This window comes from Trichomycterus rosablanca, chromosome 16 (assembly GCF_030014385.1).
Source record: "Trichomycterus rosablanca isolate fTriRos1 chromosome 16, fTriRos1.hap1, whole genome shotgun sequence".
NCBI lineage: Eukaryota > Metazoa > Chordata > Actinopteri > Siluriformes > Trichomycteridae > Trichomycterus > Trichomycterus rosablanca.
The window spans coordinates 9,681,934-9,700,226 of NC_086003.1; the positions used below are offsets into that span (position 1 = coordinate 9,681,934).

Sequence of the window (18,293 nt, forward strand, 5' to 3'; positions counted from 1 at the left end):
GAGTGATTGTGTGATTGTGTGATTGTGTGATTGAGTGATTGTGTGAACGACAATTCTTATTAATTACCCCGAGGGCATTCTGATGGAAACCTGTTTACCCGCCGAGGCTAAGGATTAAAGTCGAGACTGCCGGGACAACGATGCTGCTCCTGTCAGATGTGACGGGTCTGGAGTAATTGCAACGACAAGAAATCACTACAGACTTTATTGAAGACTAGAGCGGATAACAACTCTATTATTATTTAATTGTTTATTTATCTATTTATTACCAGTTATGACTTTTAGATAATTTAATTCTGTGTTTGTATGATTTGTGTAAATCGTGTATTTATTTAAAGTATCCTCCAGGCCACCCAAGAAGGATGGGCCCTGCTGAGTCTGGTTCCTCTCAAGGTTTCTTCCTGTAATTTTCAGGGAGTTTTTCCTTGCCACAGTCGCCCTCGGCTTGCTCAACAGGGGTTTTTGTATCTGTTGGTCCTGGATTTTGTAAAGTTGCTTTGAGATATTGTATATTGTAAAAAGCGCTATATAAATAAAGTTGACTTGACTTGACTTGACTTATTACACTTTAGATTAAAAGCTTCTTCATCAGCACATTATTGTGTAGACCTCTTATACAAAAGAGAACATTTCGCTGACCTGCGATGATATTCTAAGCTCTTTACAGACTGATTGTTACAGCGTCTAAAAAGACATTTAATTTTAGTGCAAACACAGGCCGCAAAAGAGTAAGCTGTGGTATCTTTGCGTGAATCTATGAAAAAGTCAAAAAGTTTACAAATGATCACGTGATCAAGCCTGAGGACACTTTTACCACTTGGAATATTTCACAATTTCACTTTATATGTATATAATATAAACTAGGCCTATATACACAGAACTTATTTCATGAATTTAGACTACTGTGAGCAAGCAAGACAGACAGCGAGTGTGTCAGCGAGTGTGTGTGATTCTTGTTTGATAATGCTTTGGCAATACAGTACTGTAACTGAATATGGTCATGTCAATAAAGTTTATTGAACTGAGTTAAACTGACAAACGGAGAGAGAGAGAGAGAGAGAGAGAGAGAGAGAGAGAGAGAGAGAGAGAGAGAGAGCAGTTTATATAAATGTTGTGCCAAAACTGGGGAAAGATTGAGTTGAATGTATTAGGCTTATTATTACGCGCAATTTGCCTACTTTCACTGTGCTGATTATATATAGGGGAGTTAAAGAAGGAATGGAAGGATAAAGCTGACACGCATATACTGATGGGCAACTACTGGCAGGGGAATATCAGCTTAACTACTGTTCGATCCGTTTTAGGTAGAATTACTGTTTGTCCTGTCTTAGGTCTCTCTCTCTTTCTCTTTCTCTCTTGCAACAAGAATAACATCCTAATAAATATCACAATCTCTTATTTAAATCACATTTTTGCTAGTCATCGGGATGGACCTGTGTATCTTATATTTGCGGACTAATTAACTTCACTACTAAACAGATGAGGTCACTTTAATATGGTTATCTTAAGTTTGTAGTTGTCTATCGATTTGGAAATACTATTTTGGAAATAGAATACTGCTTCGTGAAAAAAAATGCAGACTCATATTTATTTATCTTTTGTAATATTACTGTAAAACTGTAATCTAGAATATTTAACAATGCTGATGATTAATCTGTAGTATTGTCCCAAAACTGCCATATGAAATAGCCTACTAATTGTTTTCATGAAGCTTCTGGACTTTTCTTTACCCCAAGTGGCTTAATCAAATGCAGACCTAAAATCCACACTCATTACCATACTACTAGGCCTTTGCTTAATTTCCATGTATTATTTAATCTACAGTATATTATTGCATTAATTAATTTGACGATTTTGTGTTAATAATTTTGTTGTAATAATCATCTATATTTAGGCCTACTACAGTTTTTGCTTGGAATGACAAGTCGTATTTTACGGGATGACTTCAAGTGCATATCATTTGATAGGAATCCATAGTAACTGTATGTTTTATTTAGAGAACATAAAGCCTATGGAAGAAAATTATATTGACCAGCTTAACATTAGTTTTAGTTCTTTGTTTGATGGTACATATACATCGATCAGCCATAACATTAAAACCACCTCCTTGTTTCTACACTCACTGTCCATTGCTCCACTTATCATATAGAAGCACTTTGTAGTTCTACAATTACTGACTGTAGTTTATCTGTTTCTCTGCATACTTTTTTAGCCTGCTTTCACCCTGTTCTTTAATGGTCAGGACCACCACATTATTATTATTATTATTGTTATTATTATTATTATTATTACCTTATTATTAAGGTTGTGGATCATTCTCAGCACTGCAGTGACACTGACATGGTGGTGGTGTGTTAGTGTGTGTTGTACTGGTGTGAGTGGATAAGACACAGCAATGCTGATGGAGTTTTTAAACACCTCACTGTCACTGCTGGACTGAGAATAGTCCACCAACCAAAAACATATCCAACCAACAGCGCCCCATGGGCAGCGTGACCACTGATGAAGGTCTAGAAGATGACCAACTCAAACAGCAGCAATAGATGAGCGATCGTCTCTGACTTTACATCTACAAGGTGGACCAACTAGGTAGGAGTGTCTAATAGAGTGGACAAAGGGAGGGGCCCCAGCTAACAATTTTTGGTTCCCAGAACGTTCCGGGAACATTAGAATCATTTTGGTTGCCCTTTGGTTCCCCAGGAAAGTTTTATTTACCGAAATAGAACGTTCCCGTTTGGTTGTGCATTATAGTTCTGGGAACGTTCCCCTAACCTTAAAATTATTGAAACCTTTAAGGGAACCTTGTACTAACCTTTAAATTATTGAAAACTTTAGACAAGAAAACCTCACTTTCTAGTTGTGCTAATGGAGAGTGCTATATACATACACTGCAAAAAATGTGGAGTAAGATTTACTTAAAAAAAACTTGTTACAATGCCGCTCAGGTGGCGCAGCGGTAAAAAGAAACGCGCTGCAACCAGGGCTGGATTCTGAGCGCGTGGTATCGAATCCAGCCTTGCTTTACCGGTTCGAAGCTGAGTGGCTATATGAGCAACGATTGGCCGGTTGCTCATGTGGGGGGTGGGACAAAGAACCGGATGTGGGTCTCTCTCTGTCAGAATGCGATTGCGTTCTCTGCCGGCTGATTGGAGGCGCTTACACAGAGATGGGAGAGGGTGCCCTTAGGGTGTGTCTCTCCGCATGCAACGCTGGGTGGCGCCAAACTCGTCAATGTGTGGGTGGCAAAGATGCATCTGGCTGCTGCTCGTGTTTCGGAGGGGATATGGGTTAGCTTCAATCACCTCCGTCAGGGCAGGGTTCGGCATAGACAGAGAGGAAGCACGATGCTAATTGAACAATTGGATGCGCTAAAAGGGGAGAAAAAGGGGTAAAAGCTATTAAAAAAAAAAAAAAAAAAAAAAAAAAAAAAAAAAAAAAAAAAAAAAGCTAGTACATTTAACAGACCATATATTCAAGTAAAAGTTACTCACAATTCTATCTGGATTTTACTAGAAATTCTTCAGTATATGTTACTTTGCTACACACTGCTTCAAGAATATTTTAATAGCTGTATCTTAGTAGATTTTACTGAAACATTGCAGCACTAAAAGCATTAAAACATGGCTTATAAAATGCTATATTATATATTATTAAAATGCTATATTATAAAATGCTAAATAATTATTATTCAATTCAACATCAATGATTACCATATACAAAAACCACTATAACAGACAGAACATTTTTTGTCAAACTTTTTTATTTGTTTTGCTCAATTAATGGAAATGCATTTTTTACTTACAGTTCAGTGGACAAAATGTCTTTCAAACAGCGTGTTTTCTAAAGTCTCACTTGCTACACAAAAGTAAAAAATGGAAATGGAAAACAAACTATAAAAGTGTCACAGTGTAAGGACAAAATAAATTATATCAATCTTTCAAACATTTTTCTGAAAACTTGCAGTAAAAAATAAAAATAGATGCAAGTAAAAGTTTGTCAGGAACACTTGCTCCAGGTGGACTGACTGTAGTCATCCTCCTGAACTCATCTTTCACCTAAGACAAAGATTAAAAAAAATAACATAAATTAGTAATTATAAAGTTTATGTAGACCTCAGAATGTTATGTTACATATTATAATTAAATTTTACTTTCTCAAGGTTTGCTCACAGGTTGCCTAATAATGCACATTTGTATTTGAAAGACCCGGGACTATACAGCCTCAGACAGATTTATTTTTAAGTAGCAAAACAGGCTTTCATAATCATTAGACAAAAGAACTATTTTAGAACCAACGTTTTAAGCCCACGTTCATTAAACGGAACAAGTTATCCCGTCATGCTAACGGATGCTAATTTGGAGTCAATAGTGTAGAAAGTTAAACAAATTTTAAATATTTATAATATTAACTGGCATGGTAATATAATTTCTTAAAAAATGACAACTTACCATAAAACAGTCCCCTTTGGCCAAAGTATGTCCTTAACAACCGAAAAACTTTGTGGTGAGAAGACTTGAGAAGATTCAAAAGTCTCAGCAGCTCGTTTTGCACTCCGTGTGTGAAACATGTCCGAACTTGCCAGGCAATGCGCATGCGTGGAACATAAATACTAATGTATTTGATAACAAATAATTACAAAGAAACACCAAGTAACACACTAAATTATATGTGACATTCTTAAGTAGCAAGACTGTACTAGAATATTCTTGTATAAAGTACTTCACTCTATTTACTAAGTCAAAAAATCATTTTTTGCAGTGTAGAGCTAATTTCTCTCACTGGATCATGAGAAAACCTTCCGGGAACGTTACTGGAACGATACTTTATACACATAAGAAATAAAACCTTATACAAGCTTTAACTAACGTTCTCTGTTAGTTCTCATAAAACCATGAGAGAACGTTAGGTTTCATAGTTTTATAGTTGGTACTTGTAAGTAAAGGTTGATCTACATGGACCGTCTCAAGCAAAAGGCTGCCTTTTTGGTAAGTTCCTACTAAAAAACTTTAAAGATCATAAGAAAACCTTCCGGGAACGTTACTGGAACGTTACTTTAAACACATAAGAAAGAAAACCTTAAGGCAACTTTTAGATAACGTTCTCTGTTAGTTTTCATAAAAACATGAGAGAACGTTAGGTTTCAGAGTTCCCGGAACTGTTCCGGTGTTACGGAGAATTCAGTTCCCCCTGTTTCCCCTTTAACGCGCATGTGCAAAAATCATGACGTTTAAAATCATGACGTTTTTTTCAGTCGCTTCGTTGAGCATCGGTTTTTTGGAATATGTATTTATAGCGGTATGTTCTTTTCACATTTCATGTTGTATGTTAGGTAGTTTGTGATTAAATACATACTTTAAAGTATTGAATGAACTACTGTCAGAGGTTTTATTGCTCCACCGCAAGTCAGAGGTTTTCACACTGCGTTCGTCTTCAGCCTTGCTGTCAATCAACTAGAATTAACGTGTCAGATTTATTTGTAAATAAATCCTAATACAGGACATGCTCTTATTCACACACTAGTTTGTTTCTTCTCGTTTTGTCACACAAGATAAAGTTTTGGTGCACATACAAATAAACTATATGGTACAGGACAATAAGTAGTCTGTTATTATTTAAGGTTACTCATCTCAGCTGCACTACCATTTACTTTCAAGAACAGTTTCATTCATGGTGATCTCTCGTTCATTTAAACTTCACAAACTGCATCCATGTGATTTTAAAATTAACAAACAGTATGTAGAACAAGTTTAACCTATAGATCAGTCCATTATACTAACAACACAGGGGGGAACACATTTACCTGGAGACCTGGAAAAAATGGTTCCCCACATGTATATCACTGTGGGTGTAATTATAAAACACTACAGTGATGCTGGTGAAGTATTTACGTGTTGTCAGTATGTAGAACAAGTTTAACCTATAGATCAGTCCATTATACTAACAACACAGGGGGGAACAGATTTACCTGGAGACCTGGGGAATATGGTTCCCCACATGTATATCACTGTGTGTGTAATGATAAAACACTACAGTGATGCTGGTGATGTATTTAACTGTTGTCATTATGTAGAACAAGTTTAACCTATAGATCAGTCCATTACACTAAAACACAGGGGGGAACACATTTACCTGGAGACCTGGGGAATATGGTTCCCCACATGTATATCACTGTGTGTGTATTTATAAAACACTACAGTGATGCTGGTGATGTATTTAACTGTTGTTATTATGTAGAACAAGTTTAACCTATAGATCAGTCCATTATACTAACAACACAGGGGGGGAACACATTTACCTGGAGACCTGGGGAATATGGTTCCCCACATGTATATCACTGTGGGTGTAATTATAAAACACTACAGTGATGCTGGTGATGTATTTACGTGTTGTCAGTATGTAGAACAAGTTTAACCTATAGATCAGTCCATTATACTAACAACACAGGGGGGAACAGATTTACCTGGAGACCTGGGGAATATGGTTCCCCACATGTATATCACTGTGGGTGTAATTATAAAACACTACAGTGATGCTGGTGATGTATTTAACTGTTGTCATTATGTAGAACAAGTTTAACCTATAGATCAGTCCATTACACTAAAACACAGGGGGGAACACATTTACCTGGAGACCTGGGGAATATGGTTCCCCACATGTATATCACTGTGTGTGTATTTATAAAACACTACAGTGATGCTGGTGATGTATTTAACTGTTGTTATTATGTAGAACAAGTTTAACCTATAGATCAGTCCATTATACTAACAACACAGGGGGGAACACATTTACCTGGAGACCTGGAAAAAATGGTTCCCCACATGTATATCACTGTGGGTGTAATTATAAAACACTACAGTGATGCTGGTGATGTATTTACGTGTTGTCAGTATGTAGAACAAGTTTAACCTATAGATCAGTCCATTATACTAACAACACAGGGGGGAACAGATTTACCTGGAGACCTGGGGAATATGGTTCCCCACATGTATATCACTGTGTGATTATTCTTTTTTTATTGCAAACTACAGGCACACACATTTTAAGAACAAAATATTTGTATTAGAAATTAGTGTTAACTAAATTATGCATATATTACAATTATTCAAATATATAATAAAGAAATCCACCTCACTGCAAAGTAAAACTGAAATACTTGAAAAAATAACATATTTATAACTCAATAAAAATAATTCTTTAAAATCTAAATTAAATAAAATCTGAAATGTGCAAATTTATTTGTGGATGGTGCCCTGGGAATGACTAGCATCCCATCCACAGTGCACTCCTGCCGTACGTCCAATTTCCCCAGGAACAGTTCTGAATCCACCACGGCCATGACCAGGATAAAGCAGTTACTAAACAGAAATGAATAATTAATTTACTATCTACTTTTTAAATATACTAAAAGAGCAACATAAAATAAAATACAGCAACAAGCAAACTTTTTATAAATAATGTCCCAGTTAACCTTGGTCTAATCTTCAGTGCATGCAGGACAGTAAAAATCTTCATCTACTGGTGGGTTGCCAACACATGACTGGTGGTACCATCTGTCACATCCATCACAGGCAATCTAAATAATGACACAGTCCTTCAATTGATAAATAAAATGTCACAAAATAGTTTTATGGTTACATTAGACTTCTCAATTACAAGTCAATTACTTGTAGTGTACAAGCATAGTGCAATGAAAAAGGCAATAAAATTAAGGCATTATTACTATTTCTTTTTTGTTCTTAAACTTTTTTTTTAAACCTTTAAAACAGAAATGTCTCATTACCCATGCAGGTGTCAGCCCTGGATCACTTAGGTTGATGTCTTCCCCACAGAATCGACAAAGATCACTCAAATCTTCTACAAAATTGTATAGACTATAAATCAGCTCCAGACTGGATCCATTTTAGAGTATATACATTTTACAACTGTCAATAGCATCCATAATAACATAATTGTTTTTAAATCTATCTTAAATAATTGTCATTTTTATAACTAATAAGAGTCACAAATAAGTCAAAAGACTAATTGGAATTACCAAATTTTGGCATTAGATGCCCATACTCTCGTTAATTAATTAATAGTAATATAAAATACAGTCTGCTTAAACATACAGAACAACATTTTTCATTTTTTGTCAATATGTAATGCACTGATCAAATGAAAAATGAACTTCATAACCATTTCATAACTGTAACAGTTCCATCAGCAGCATTTACCTGATTCCTGTATTAAGGTCACTGCAATTTTTTTCCTAAAGAGGTTAACTGCCTTTTCTGCATTTGAGAAGCTGATAGGCTGTTCTGTCAGGATTTGTTCTGCAAACTTAAAAGTGTTTAAAATTATAATAGCGTTATACGTTTATTACAGCCAAATGATTTAAGTTATGCTTACCTTGCATACAAAAACACCACAAGATGTGCCATCACGTTGCATTGGGTGAGGAACAGTGTCACACGTCCACCTTGAAACTTTGCATCCTCTATTCCTCATAAAGGCTCTATAAAAACACTGATTTATGTAAGATTTCAATTATTCCCACAGCCAACATACTAAAAGTGCTGCTTACAATTCGTTACCTTGTGGTTTCCAGGCACTTGTTTACTTTTTTTTGGGACTCTCCCAGGGGATCCAAAAACAATGTTTTCTTTTTAGATGGATAAATGGCCTAAAAACGAACAATTCACAACGTGTACATTAGTTTGTGCATACCAAAACATGCTTCTTTGGCAGTGTTTATAAAAAGATGTTTTACTCATTGGTGTGTCAAATCTTTTAATGAGCATCTGGGGGAATCTGCCACAGTTCTTCTGGGTGCTCTGACTGGCTCCTTTTTTTGTAGGCAATTATAATATATTTTTTGCCTAAAGGGTGGTCTGTTACATTGCTTTCTTTACTAATATGCAAAAAAGAAGTGTAAACACAAATTTTCAAAGAGGTGCATAGTGGGTCTAAGTAGAGCTAGAAATGGTCTTAAGAAAGAATCTTGAGTCATAATTGTGTTTAACAAGTTTTACCTGCACCTTTTTCCGTCCTTGCTTAAAGAACTGCAGTTGATTTGCTGGAATGGAGACGAATGCAGGTAAGGTGCAGCAAAGGACGTTATTAGAAAAAACAGGGACTCAGAAAAGTTTGAAAGAAGAAACGGGTGAGAGTGCAAATACAAGCCTCCTACAAAATGGGACATCTGAGAGGCAGGAATGCTGGATGGTAGCACAGGAAGCTACTAAGAGGGTGCAGAGAGTAAACAAACAAAAACCGACAGAAGAATAGAAGAAATAAAAAGAGGTGAGAATATGTGAATCTGATGCAGGAGGAAGTGGCTAAGGCCTACAGAAAGGAAGGCAGGTGAAATCATTAGACTGGGGAATAGGAGTGAGGGAGGTGTGATGCAGCAGATGCTGGGTTAGTGGGTACCCTGACAGCAGTGTACTTAGACTTTCAGAAATCCATTTGTTACAGATTTAATCAGGTTTGTTTCCCAGTTACTATTAATGTGAGGTGTATTTATGGATACTCACAGCAATAGTCCAGTGATTATGTTCATTTATGACACCCAAAAGAACCTTATATTGGCTTGGATCACACTGAAGTTGAATAATAAAAAAACAGATTAATAAAAGCAATAAAGAATACAAGCAATATAGCTCAATAAACACATTTGAAATTAGATTAGGAAAATGTTTTATAAAAACCTACATAGACTCAGTTTGAAATTACCATACCTTTTTTAGCATTTGATATGACCCTTGCCATATTTTGGTCATTGCAAAGGTGTCAATCATGTAAGCCTTGCCCTCGTGCTCCTGGTTATGCTTCCTCACCAGTGTAAAAATGTATGAATTAATAACCTTTCGAAAAATCAAACAGAATAAACATTTTTTTTATTTTTTTTTATATGATATTTTATAGACTGAAAGAATATTGTACCTCGCTCTCCAATTCTCTGCCAGGTCCAAGGTGTGCTATGTCCGTCTCAAAGATTTTATATGGTCCAATTTTGGCCATCAGGACACAATCACTTCTACCAGACCAAACTGCACTGATGACTGCCAAAGTTATGAAAGAGATAAATAACATTAATCCCAAGATTTTTTTGTTCAGAACTGGAAAATGTACATAAGTTAGCTACATTTCTCAGCAAAGAAAGTATTTTAAATACACAGTATGAAAGTGATCTATTTGCTATTCTGCTTGCACACAGAAGAATTGGTCCTCCGCATGTAACCCATCCATGCAGTGAAACACACACACACACACACACACACACACACACACTAGTGAAGTGGGCACACATGCCCGGAGCGGTGAGCAGCCTCCACAGCGCCCGGGGAGCGGGGTTAGGTGCCTTGCCCAAGGGCACTTCAGCCGTATCATGACTTGGCGGCACCGGGAATCGAACCGCGGACCTTCCGGTCGCAAGGTTGGTTCCTTAAACACAAGCCTACGACTGCCCCTTTGTGACAAAAGGTCATTAAAAATGATATTTTTTTATGCAGTACTTTATTAACATTAGTACTATTTTTATAAATCAACTTACTATTCTCAAGATCACTGTAACATGTGATAGATTGAGCACTGGCTGTGCTTGGGACCAGTGGTGCTGTGCCTGGGACTGGAGATTCTGTGTCTGGGATGGGAGATTCTGTGTCTGGGACGGGAGATTCTTGGACTGGAGGTTCTGTGCCTGGGACTGGAGATGCTGTGCCTGGGACTGGAGATGCTGTGCTTTGGACTGGAAAATCTGTGCCTGGAACTAGAGATTCTGTGCCTGGGACTGGAGATGCTGTGCTTTGGACTGGAAAATCTGTGCCTGGAACTAGAGATGCTGTGCTTTGGGCTGGAGATGCTGTGCCTGGAACTAGAGATTCTGTGCCTTGGCCTGGAGAGTCTGTATCTGGGACCAGAGGTGCTGTGCTTGGGACTGAAGGGGCTGTGCTAAGGACCAAATGTGCTGTGCTTTCTACTGGAGGTGCTGAACTTTTTGAGTCTAACATTTTGAGTCTGTGGGGAATTCGAGCTACTTCCTCCACAACTGGAATCAAGTGATCCAGACTAATTTTTGTGAATTTCCCACCTTCAGCATTTACTAAATTAGCACTTTTGCCTTGTAAAGAGGTAATTGTGAAGGGTCCCAGAAAATCTCTCTCTAACTTCCCTCCTTTCCTCTGCTGACTTCTGATGTTTCTCCTCAGCACCTTTTCCCCAGGAACAAAAGTGTGAGCTGCAGCCCTGGAAGCTTGCTTTTTGGCTTTTATTTTGTCCCTTGAGGCTTGCATATTTTTCTTTACTGCCTCATATACTTGGTCCTGCAACTGTATGGCAGACAGGACTATCTCTGCCTGAAGTACATCTTCCACTGTTTGATTGACCTAGGCAATAAAAGTAAATTCTATTTGTACAAACTGTGATATAAAAAAATATTTAAACAAGGTATAAGCTGTGTCCAAATTCAGGGGCTACATCCTAGGAAGGCCAAATAGAAATAGGATTTCTTGTTTGCATCACTGGCATGCAATGAACCTTGGCAAATGTTGACTAGCGAAAGATCCACCCACTGGATCCTTCATTGTCATGGAAAAGTAGGAAGCTTTTTGAAATGGGACAGCCTAGTCATGCAGCTGTGATGCAACTGTTCCTCAGGCTGCCGCCAAAGGATGCAGCCCCTAAATTGGAATGCAGCTATAAATACAGGTACAAATACAGTACTATGCAAAAGTCTTAGGCACATGCAAATAAATAGTAAAAAAGTTTTTAATATTTGAAAAAAAAAAAAACACCACAATGAGCAAACAGTAAACAGTAATAAACTAAAGAAAGTTTGGATTAGGTGTGACTACACTTTGCTTTTTTGTTAAATAGTCGTCCCAGGTTAAGATGATACAGTTTTATTAAGGAATTAGATGATCAGTTTTTCTGGAGGTATTGACTGTCACACTTGCTTCTTCCTTTTTTTAATCTCATTTAGTAGATTGCTTTCTTTACTGACATACAATTTTTTTCTGTAACATTACTATTATTATTATTATAATTATTATTTATAATATTTGTAAATCTAAAATGTTTTTGTACGGACTCGATAAAGCAGGATTCATAAAATAAATGTCTATAACAATATTTGTACTAAACACAACATATATATACTATATACTTAAGACTTCTGCACAGTCATGAATATCATTGAAAAAAGTTACCACAGTGAATAAACTTACACTGAAAGATTCAGGTACTTCAGAGAAGTAGCGTGCCTCTCTTCCAAACATTAGGTAGAATGGTGAATACTGTGTAGTCAGTTGTTTTTTGGTTCTGACATTGAACAGCACTGCATCAAGATATCTGTCCCATATTTGTGGTTTGTCCTTGCACAGCTTCCCAAGGGTTCTGAAACACAAATACTACATTGAAGGTATATGGCAACAGCTCACTAGTTTTTTGCTGGTGTAGTTTTGTAGTACTTTCCTCTTTCTGCAACATAATGTACAAGTGAAGCAAAACAGTGCTTTATTGAAGTGCTGTAAAACACTTTATTAATAATAATAATAATAATACATTTTATTTATATAGCGCTTTTCAAGATACTCAAAGACGCTTTACATAAGACAAATAATCAAAACAAATACGTACATACACCATACAAATCATAGTACAAAATCAAAATAGTACATCAACATCAAGAATAATTAAGATCATTAATCATGGATACCACTTACATACACTAATTATCAATTTCATCAGGTCCATTTAACACAGGTGTTTATTGTACATATTTAATTACTAGTCAATAGTCTCTTTATCTGTCTTATGTGTTTGGCTGTTTTATCATAGTTCATACCCATCCACAGGACCACCACTGAGCAGGTATTGTTGGGTGGTGGAGCATTCACAAGACATCAGTGACTCTGACCTGTTTGTAGCATGTTAATGTTTGTTAAACTGATATGAGTGTATCAGGCACAGCAGTGTTGTTGGGATATTGGGCAGACTGTAAAATTTGTGACCACACTATTCTTGTTGGTTTACCTTGCTCATGTATAGTTATATATAGTCAGTAACTGGTCAGTGCCTGGACTAATGGATCTGTTAGCTGGATAGCTTTGGTTTGGTGGACTATTCTCAACCCAACCGTGATACAGATTTGTTTAAAAGCTCCACGGTGTCACCGTTGTACAGAGCTCCACCACCCAAATAATGCTTAACCATACATGACATACTAGCCTTAGATGAAAGGGCTGGAGGACAGACCAACTTATGAAACCAATTATGCAGAGAAACAGATGGACTACAATCTGCAATAAAATATGTGCAAAATCCATGTATACTAAACTTACCGCTGTATTGTGCCATTCATTCTTTCCACTAACCCATTAGTCTGTGGATGGTATGGTGAACAAAGGCTGCGTTTGATCCCAAACAATTCACAAACTTCTTTGTTGATCTGAAAAAAATATATATTTATTGTCATAATAAAATGATAAGTACAATGACAGCAACAACTATATGAAGAAAGTGAACTGTTAAGTAAATGCAAATGCAAACCTGATTAACAAACTCCCTGCCTTGGTCTGTGAGTATCCTTTTTGGTGCCCCAAAACGATAAAATGTTTTAACAATGATCATTGAAACTTCCTCTGCTGTTTTGGAGGCAAGTGGATAAGCCTCTACCCACTTTGTGAAGTAGTCAATGAGGACACAAATGTATTGATTTCCAGTGGAGGTCATTGACAACTTGCCAATCAAATCCATGCCTATTAACTCCCATGGTTCATTTACCTACACAAACAATTTAGGCAATTAATTATTTGGAACACATTTGTAAAATACACTGCTACTAGTACTAATAATAATAATAATAATAATAATAGAAAAAACACACTATTATTGGAGTGTACTGTTCCTGGAGTTTGATGGGTCTACTCGCCTGGCATTCAGAGCACTGTTTAATCTGCAAATAGGTAGAAAAAAAAGTTTTTTTCATTCTTAATATCTGTTTATGGAACCTGCACTGTTATAAATATTAAAAGTAACAATGTATCAGTAAACTCACCCAGTTTTCGATGTCAATTGTCATTCCAGGCCAATAATATCTGATAGAAATGGCATGTGCTGTCTTCTCTTTGCCACTATGCCCACCTGTCTCGCTGGCATGAAATTCTTTAAAAATTCTGTCAGCTTCTTCAGCACCTCTGACCACATTTATTTTTAGCTGTTTTTCTGTGCCCTTATGGCGCACATAAAACAGTACTCCATCTACAGTATAATAAAGTATATTATGTTGGGTTTGACAGTAATTCACAATTTATATTAGCAGTAAAATATTTTTAATTAATGCTGAAAACTGGACATACATCTGCAACCCTAACATGAATGTTTTCACTCTAATAAGACTATATGCTAATATATGAAGCCCCTGAAGTCCTAAAAGGTGACTTTTTCATCTTGTGAACACATTATTTCTATTTTAATATAAATTATTGTGCATATTATGGTGTATCTTAGCTGGTCTTTAATATTGCAGAATAATAAGAAAGTTAAACAAATTTAAAATCAGCAGGCACTTAAAATGAACATAATACAATTGTAGTTTAAATGCCGTTTAACAGTATTTTTTTTATACTGTAACCTGATCAAAGACATTAACTCAGTATAGATTAAATGATTTAATATTTACGTTTGTGGTTTATTGTATTGTGACTGTGTTATTTCATTATTTACAAACATGAATATATAGTAAATTATGTTGTGTGGAAAAGATAAATATTGAAAATATCACCTTACGGGCCTTTAGGGGCTCCATTCTAATACGTCGGATACGTATTGTCAGATATATACAAACTACAAATAAGTTAAACAGCAAGTCTTACCCTCGACAACGTACTGGTGTGCGCGTCGTCGAATGACGTACTTTTCAGCCTTTGTTTGACACTCTGGGTATTTTCCAGTAATTTTGTAAATTAATAATGTTTGGTACTGAGTCGGATCCATACTGACATATAAAAGAAAATGAACAATTGTAATCTCATTTAAAGTGTTTATATTTCTATTTAGCAGTTAGCTACGCACTCAGAAAAGTTTTACCTATGGTACGTGTAATTTAAGTTAAAAGTTGACATGACATAATAAAACATTTACAGTAGAGTGGCAATAATCATATTTAACTCATGATTAATGAATGTCATTTAAATATTTTTAACAAACAACGCCAGAAAAACAGCAAAACTTACCTCAGAACACTTCGCAAACATTCAGGCAAAACGAGCGATCTAAATTAGAGGGAACCATATTCCCCAGGCCTCCAGGTAAATGTGTTCCCCCTTGTGTTGTTAGTGTAATGGACTGATCTATAGGTTAAACTTGTTCTACATAATGACAACAGTTAAATACATCACCAGCATCACTGTAGTGTTTTATCATTACACACACAGTGATATACATGTGGGGAACCATATTCCCCAGGTCTCCAGGTAAATGTGTTCCCCCCCCTGTGTTGTTAGTTTGATGGACTGTTTCATAGGTTAAACTTGTTCTACATAATGACAACAGTTAAATACATCACCAGCATCACTGTAGTGTTTTATAATTACACACACAGTGATATACATGTGGGGAACCATATTCCCCAGGTCTCCAGGTAAATGTGTTCCCCCCCTGTGTTGTTAGTTTGATGGACTGTTTCATAGGTTAAACTTGTTCTACATAATGACAACAGTTAAATACATCACCAGCATCACTGTAGTGTTTTATCATTACACACACAGTGATATACATGTGGGGAACCATATTCCCCAGGTCTCCAGGTAAATGTGTTCCCCCCTAGTGTAATGGACTGATCTATAGGTTAAACTTGTTCTACATACTGTTTGTTAATTTTAAAATCACATGGCTGCAGTTTGTAAAGTTTAAATGAACGAGAGATCACCATGAATGAAACTGTTCTTTAAAGTAAATGGTAGTGCAGCTGAGATGAGTAACCTTAAATAATAACACAGACTATTGTCCTGTGCGATATAGTTTATTTGTATGTGCACCAAAACTTTTTCTTGCGTGACAAAACGAAAAGAACAAACAAGTGTGTGAATAAGAGCATGTCCTGTATTAGGATTTATTTACAAATAAATCTGACACGTTAATTCTAGTTGATTGACAGCAAGGCTGAAGACGAACGCAGTGTGAAAACCTCTGACTTGGGATGGAGCAATAAAACCTCTGACAGTAGTTCATTCAATACTTTAAAGTATGTGTTTAATCACAAACTACCTAACATACAACATGAAATGTGAAAAGAACATACCGCTATAAATACATATTCCAAATAAACCGATGCTCAACGAAGCGACTGAAAAAAACGTCATGATTTTAAACGTCATGATTTTTGCACATGCGCGTTAAAGGGGAAACAGGGGGAACTGAATTCTCCGTAACACCGGGAACAGCGCTGATTTTTTTTTACAAAAATAGAACGTTACCATAACGTTATGGGATGGTTCCCTAAAAATAACCATAGGGTAACCAAAATCTAACGTTACGGGAACGTTCTGTGTTAGCTGGGGCGTATGGGAATATTATTTTTTTTAAAGAAAATCAAGTTAAACAATTTGATTAGGATGATTACCAATCACAATTAGACAATCAATTTCGAAATTGAAAAATAACTGTTACAAGTTCAGTTAGCTAAAACAATCGGTAATGTGTGATCGGTATTTTTTGCGTAATAAATATAAATTATTTAAACTTGTTTATATGCAAGCAAGAATATATCTTAATTAAACAATATAGGTCTGTACTTAAGCGAATCATAATAAATATAATAAAAGTTGTAGAACCCATCGCTCTGCCGCACGCACGCACCTTCCATACATCAAACTGACATTTAAGAACAGGGTGGACGAAAACTGGATGTGGTTCGTCCACGTGCAGAATAACACTCAAAACAGAATCTTATTAATGCATATGTTGCATTGGCATTTACATTTAAAATAAACAAACATGCTTAACAGCAAATTAATGATTTTGTTGTATGTAAACAGATGGATGGCGTGTTTTATTGTTTAAAAAATATTCCTGTTTTAATAAAACGGCACGGATTTAATAAATGCCATTTAATCACAATTATTTTATAGGCTACTGTGTAGGCGTAAAACAAACATTACACGTTGCAGTATTGGCAAGTATAGGCTTCCAATCCACATGTAACAGTTCAGCTATTACTGCTTTAAAAGTACAAATAAAACACTTTTGAGTAAATATAAGGTTAACTAAAAAGTCAAAAAAGCAAATTAACTTCTATGTGTGAATCAAGGTTACAAACCAATTCCTGACTGACTTTATAAATGCAAGAATAATTAAAACTGCTAAAAAGCATTACCCCGCTTTTTATTTTATTTTAAATGTGTTCATGATGTGTTACAAAAACGTGTTCGTATCAAATGTGTCATACCATAAATTATATTTATTACACCGACGTTCTTTGTCAAATATTAACTGGACGCCTGAAACTTAATCTGCTTGTTTGCCGCTAGGTAATTTCTGTTTTTTGTTAGAATGGAAGCATTTTTACGTTCCTATTATGATTATTATTATGATTATTATTGTTGTTGTAGTTAGAAATAATATAAATAACACATGCATATACGTTTATTATTATTATTATTATTATAATTAATCTTACAAAGAATACAGATAATATATAATGGATATTATAATTATTAGGCTATTAAAAATTAATAATATTAACAATAATAATAATAATAATATATAATTCGTAGAATATAAATATATCATGCATACATTTATATTATTATTATTATTATTATTATAAACACAGTTACCACTAATAATATTGTCAGTTAACTACCGCGCAAGCTGTTTCTAAGTCAGAACTATTTATGTTTAGGATGTTTTTAAGCAGTTTCATCAAATGTGAAGGATATAAGAACACAAATTTAGAAGTTTCTTAAAATGTTTCGGAAAAAAATATGTCTATTTGTGGATATTTTATTTTCCGTATACCAGAAAAAGTACAGGCCAAAACAATAGTTTGACTTTTTTTATTTAATTTACTAATATTTTGCTTTCAAATCATTACTGATGTCGCTTTAATCACTGAGCCGTTAGGGAATTTACCTTGTGTCATTCGTTGTTTTTAAACCTTTTACTTTTATCTTAACCCATTAACTGCCATAATCCCCATTTGGAAATCTTGGACTTCAAACCGTCTGGTAACGCCACCTGTCAGTCACCTACAAAAACAGGCCGTGTACATGTTCTAACAGAAGAAATTTGGCGGTTAATGGGTTAAAAAA

General features: G+C 35.6%; 1 long non-coding RNA gene across 1 annotated transcript; it reads right to left on the reverse strand.

The window, feature by feature from the left end:
- Positions 1–7,127: 7,127 nt before the first annotated feature.
- Positions 7,128–9,583, reverse strand: LOC134330749 (uncharacterized). The gene is made up of 7 exons (XR_010015033.1): positions 9,516–9,583; positions 8,574–8,662; positions 8,389–8,494; positions 8,214–8,319; positions 7,781–7,854; positions 7,469–7,573; positions 7,128–7,355 (listed from the first exon to the last, which is right to left on the reverse strand). It is a non-coding gene; the product is annotated as an uncharacterized LOC134330749 (long non-coding RNA).
- Between the last annotated feature and the right edge of the window lie 8,710 nt (positions 9,584–18,293).